The sequence below is a fragment of the Balaenoptera musculus genome, chromosome 5 (genome assembly GCF_009873245.2).
Source record: "Balaenoptera musculus isolate JJ_BM4_2016_0621 chromosome 5, mBalMus1.pri.v3, whole genome shotgun sequence".
NCBI classification, from domain to species: domain Eukaryota; kingdom Metazoa; phylum Chordata; class Mammalia; order Artiodactyla; family Balaenopteridae; genus Balaenoptera; species Balaenoptera musculus.
The window spans coordinates 5,111,023-5,117,250 of NC_045789.1; the positions used below are offsets into that span (position 1 = coordinate 5,111,023).

General features: G+C 35.3%; 1 pseudogene; it reads right to left on the minus strand.

Annotated features, from left to right (window-relative positions):
• Window positions 1-274: 274 nt before the first annotated feature.
• LOC118895871 lies at window positions 275-1,135 on the minus strand (annotated as a pseudogene).
• Between the last annotated feature and the right edge of the window lie 5,093 nt (window positions 1,136-6,228).

The following is a 6,228-nucleotide window of genomic DNA, read 5'->3' on the forward strand; positions in this document are numbered from 1 at the left end:
TCAACAAACCCTGGGGGCAACTTGCTCAAAAGTCTGCTCAAATTACATTCAGTGTTTTTGGCAGAGGCAGTTTCTGATGTTCATCTTTGTGATTTGCTCTGAACCCAGGAGGGCTCTTCTTAGCTGTGCCTTTCTCTGATTCTCTCTAGTAAACTTATTGGCCTACAATTTACCTTGTAAACTTTTTTTTTTAGGAAGAGTCTGTCAAACAAAGAATTTCTTTATTAATACAAACTATTAATACATACCCCAAAACTATAAAGTGTTAAGAAATTTAAATATCTAAGTTATAGCAAACTGCTGGCAATCCAACATCCAGGGTCCTCAGAATGCCTGAGGGAGACTGCAACAGATGAGGCATCCATGGTGGAGGAGGCATCTTCAGAGGTGAAGGGGTCCAGGTGTAACAGCTTTTCAAGCTCCCTTGCCTCACTGAGGGTCATGAGAGGAGCTCCACTCAAGGGGAGGTATGTGATCTGGTGCTCTTCAGGCAGGTCAAAACTCTCAAAATCCAGTGGATTGAAGGGAATGAATTTTTGTTTCTAGATAAGTGTCATTTGAGGTAGGAAAGGAGCTTTTTGCTTTAATGGTCTTCGCAGTCATCTTTTTGGTAGAGAAGTTTGTCTATTTGTGTTTGAGGGATCCATTAGTCTTTACCGACTTTTCTGTAGCCCTGTTGACCATTCCCAAAGCCTTTCTTGCAGCTTTAGGTAATGCCGTGGAGCATCAAATATGTTGCCAACATGTGGTGTTGAAACATGAGGTCTCCCATCTAAAGTTTACTGAAGACCCAGACCCCAGCTTCACCTTGTAAATTTTAAGTGCGGCTACCAGCCCTCACTAATTTGCTTACAATTCACATCTTCATTGTTTTTAAGAGTGCTCTTTAACCTCAATTTCCTCACACTCTGTTTCAAATAAAGTCCGTTCTTTTGTGGGTGATTTTGGAGTTACATCTGTTCTTATGGCCTCCTTCTCCTCTTGTGGCAAATATCTGGTTACTCTCTGGAACTAGGGGTGGGGACAGTAATTCACCTTTCTTGGGGTGACACTAGGCTGGTGGTATGGTCTCTAGAGTTCTTGAATTTTTTCTCCTTGCCTGAAACTCCAACTTGCAAGTAAGTTGGGCCAGCATTGATCAAGGTCCCAGTATTTTCAGCTTGTCTCGATTAGGGTAGATTCTCTGCCCTATGAGTGGGCTCCTATGGACATTCAGTTCTTTGGTTCAATACATCAGATAATATCCATTTTATAATATGTAACTTAAGTTGTATAGTAATTTTGTCCAGCATGGTCAAGAGTTTAGTCTCTGCTTGTAGCCAGTAGCAAAGAAGAAATTACTTTTCATCTAAAGAATATTTTTCTGGCCCAATATGACATCTATATACTAGAAAACCCAGTAGGACTTACCAGAGGCTCTTCTAATACCACCTTATACTGAAACCCAGATCTATGATGAATCAAATGAATACCTATCCCATTATCATTAATGCTTATTTAAGATCTTTTACAATAATATTAAGCTCTGAAATTTAAATGTGCTTACCGTAAGGTCTATAGGTTACTGCCCCCCATACCTAGATATATTCTACACACTTCCCATAATATAACTTTTCCCACAGTCCCCTGTGTTACGTGTATTTCTCCTAGACTTGGACTATTAAACATAATTTGACAGTTTTTACAAGTTAAAAGAATACATAGTAATAATAGGTCTTATGAAAAAAAAAAATCCTAGGAGGGTTTAAAGCAGTAAATATTTTAAAGAACAAAAATTGAGCCTAGACATTTTCTGAGAGAATTCAAAAATACAATTTCTAAATAACATACTTCAGCATTTCAAGTATAATAAGTACATGTATTTATTTTTCTATTATAATTTTCTTTAAACAGTGTAACTTTTTTGGATGGTGGTACTCAGTCCAAATAATTATAATGAATATTACCAAAATTAGAAACTGAGCTAATAATGGAAGGAGAGGTTGAATATAGTTGGATAACATAGTGAAAAATTTATGCACAATACATATGAGTAAGATAAATCAAAGGCATATTTTTTCATGTTGGATGTTGGGGTAAGCATAAATTCATCACACAGTTAATAGAAATTTAAATAAAGTTGTAGATATTTTCAGGAATGAATGGTATACTTCTGATTTGATGAATTAATCTCAAAACATAAATACAGATTATCCCCAAATACACTGATATTTTGGGGGGATACTATAGATGCAACATCTTTTATTTATTTCCTTTAAACATGCTTCTTGGGACAAGGCTAATATAAAGTGGACAATCTGCCTCTATAAACAACTAAAATATAATGTATGTTAATTTAGAGTTTAATTATACGTGAAAGGGATTAATCTTTAACATAACAAACATCATGTTTACATAACCAATTACATTTAATTTGAGATGGCAAATGTTTAAAAGACATCATCTATCCAAATGTTCATTATGTCTATTAACTCTAATACTTTAGAGAATTCGAGAATATTAAATAGAAAACACCTGCCTGAATAGTGTTACTTTCAGTTATCACAGTTTAATAACATTCAAGGCATACATTTTTGCCAGAATGATTTGAGATTCTCAGAAAGTTAAACATATGCTCTATAGAGACCAAAAACTAGTTTGAGTCCAATTAAAATAGTAATCCAATCATCTCCCATATGTTTATTTACTGCCTAATATGTGCCTACCACATACAAGTCCTTTTTGGTTTGCTCTCCTTGCTCTCATTTGGTTGTATAATATGTATGTGTCAGATAGGTTTACATAGATAATAAACAGAAAATAAATTGTATAGCATGTTAGATATCAATTCAATTATGGAAATGAATGTCAGCAAACGTGATAGCCATATTCTGGAAATTCTGGAAATTTTAAATAGGGTATTCAGAAAATCTCACTGGCAAGCAGCCATCTGAAGAATGTAAAGAGACAATTCGTATGAATGTCTGGGGAGTAAGTACTCCAGGTAGAAGGACCAGCAAGTGTCAGGAGTGGTCTTTCACAGGAAAAGACAGTTATGACTGGAGATGAATGGATGTGAAGAAAAGTGCTCATGTGATGCTCAGGTTATCAGAAAGCTAATGGGATACTACATCATGTCATTTCATGCAGACAATTTAAGAAAGTCCCAGGATCTGAAAGAACAGGGAAGTACCATTTCCCACCCACTGCCCTGCTCACAAAACTGGAGTCACTCCAAGAGTGGGGAGCAACTATTTCCAGTACCAGTTCCAGACCTGTGGCTCAGATATTTTGCAGATCATAAGGATAGGGGAAAGACAGATCATAAGAACAGAGAGCAGCAGACCTATTCTCATAAAATTCTGACTTTATTTCCACAGTGTAAAGGAACTTAAAGTCTTTTTAAAAAACTAGAGATTTTAGTGGTAACCAAATAAGAGGAAGCTGGTAGTCCCATATGGGTAACAAGCTAAATCACAGGTCAGCTAATTTTTCAGAGATAACCAGGAAGAGATGCTAAAGAAAACCAGATCATAACAAACCCCTAAGGCAGGTCTCAAAACTATCCCTGAATAGGAAACTGAATTTAACAGGAACAGACTGGAGCAATTTGTCTCCCAGGACATTGTTGAAAACAATAACAAATTCAGCCAGCAATTCATGGAGCCTAACAGCTCAGTGTGATGCCAACGGAGACAGACAGCTCAACAGAGAGATCAGGCAAAGAAACAGTCAGAACTAACTCTGCTAAAACAATGTCATCACAGAGTCATTTTGCACATGCTAAGTGTTGTGGTCTCTGAGGAGTAACATCAGTCTTCACACTGTGGGCAAATCTGTATTTTACTACAATAGTCCAGCTAAGTAAGTAAACAGTATAACAGTAAACAAAGACAACAACAAGCCCAGGGAGGAAGAGAGAATATCTAGAGTTGATATAATATGTTATCAAAAATGTGCTGTTTTCAACAAAAGCTACAGCAAAACCATAGAATCGAGAAAGTGTGTCTCATACAAAAGCAAAGAAGCAGACACCAGAAACGGCTCAGTAGATGGGCCAGTAATTGCATTTAACAGGCAAGTCTTCAAAGCAGCCACTATAAATACGGTCAAAGAAAGAATGGAAACGATTCTTGACAAGTAAAGGAAGTTATGATGACAATAGCTTGTCCAATACAGAATATAAATTAAAAACTAGAATTGATTAAAAATAAACAAATAAAAATCCTGGAGTTGAGAATTACAATAAAAGAAAATAAAAATTTGCTAGAGTGGTTCAACATTAGATTTGAACTGATGGAAGAAAGAATAACCAACTTGAAGACAAATGGATAAAGAATATGCAATTCAAAGAAAAGAGCTAAAAAGAATAAAAAGATTGCATGAAGATTCAGAGAAGGATATGACACTATTAATCACACCAATATATATAAAATGAGCATGGCAGAGGAAGAGGGAAAATGTTATTTAAAATGATAATAGCTGGGGCTTCCCTGGTGGCACAGTGGTTGAGAATCTGCCTGCTAATGCAGGGGACACGGGTTCGTGCCCTGGTCTGGGAAGATCCCACATGCCGCGGAGCAACTAAACCCGTGAGCCACAACTACTGAGCCTGCGCGTCTGGAGCTTGTGCTGTGCAACAGGAGAGGCTGCGATAGTAAGAGGCCCACGTACCGCGATGAAGAGTGGCCCCCACTTGCCACAACTAGAGAAAGCCATCGCGCAGAAACGAAGACCCAACACAGCCAAAAATAAATAAATAATAAATTAAAAATGCATATTCTAAAAAAAAAAAAGATAAGCATTTGATCTAAAAAAAAATAAAGATAATAGCTGAACACATGCAAATGTAATAAAAGCAATAATCTACACATCAAAGAAGTTTTATAATGACCAAATTGTTTAAATAAAAAGAGACCTAAACCCAGGCATGTCATAGTAAAAATACTGAAAGACAAAAAATAGTCAATTTTGAAAGCAGCAAGAGAATAACATGTCACATACATGAGAATCTCATTAAGAATTACAGCAGATTTCTCATCAGGAAAAATGAAGGCTAGAAGTTAGTGGGATGACGCGTTCAAATTGCTAAAAGAAAAAAAAAAACTTTCTGTCAAGAATCTTATACCTGGCAAAACTTTCTTTCAAAAATAAAGGTGAAATAAAGACATTCTAAAATAAACAAAAATTGAGAGAAGTTCTTGATAGCAGACCCACCTACAAGAATGCTAAACAAATTTCTTGAGGCCGAAATCAAGTTACAACAGACAGTAATTTGGATCTACACACCCACACACATAAACACACACTCACACACATATAGAGCACCAGTATGGACAATTATGCAATTAAAAAAGATATTATAAATGCCTATATCTTCTCCTGTCTTCTTTTAACTGACACATAAATTATTTATTTAAAAGTATATATACACATGTGTTATATATACACATTATATATAATGTATTGTAGGATCTGTCACATATGCTTATGCAATATATTTGACAATAAAAGCACAAAGGAGGTGAATAGGAGAAAAGCTGTACTGGAATAAGGAAATGGTAACATGGTAACTCTGCTACACAGGAACCAACAAAGGGGACCAGAAAAAATATATAATTGTTCTTCCTCTTCTGTTTATTTAACAGACATACATTTACATAAAGTAAATAACAAAAAGTAGTACAAAATGAGGGAAGAGTGGTTAGAGCTTTATGGGAGTAACATTTCTGTATCTCACTAGAATTATGTTAGTATAAATCTGAAGTTGTTTTAATAAGATGTACCTAGTAAGCCCTAAAGCAACAATTACAAAAACGATTTTCTAAAGAGTGAAAAGATCATTAAAGGAATTGAAATGTTACCGTAGAAAATAGTCACCCAATTCAAAAGTAAGCAGTAAAGAAGAATAGGGGAACGGAAAAGACATGAGACCTATTTAAAAAAAAAAAAAAGAAGATGTAATTCCTATGATAGTAATAATACATTTAAGGTAAGTGGATTAAATAATCTAATCAGAATACAGATACAGTCAGACTGGACTCAAAAAGATCCAAATCTATACTGTTAAAAGGAAACATATTTCAAATTGAAAGATACAAATATAAAATAAAAGGGTGAAAAAGATATTTATTCCAAAAGCAACAATAAGAAGGCTGGAGCAGCTCTACTAATATCAGACAAATGAGAGTTTAATACAAAAAGTGTCCCTTTAAGTGTAAGTGGCATACAGTTCTTCTTTACATGGTC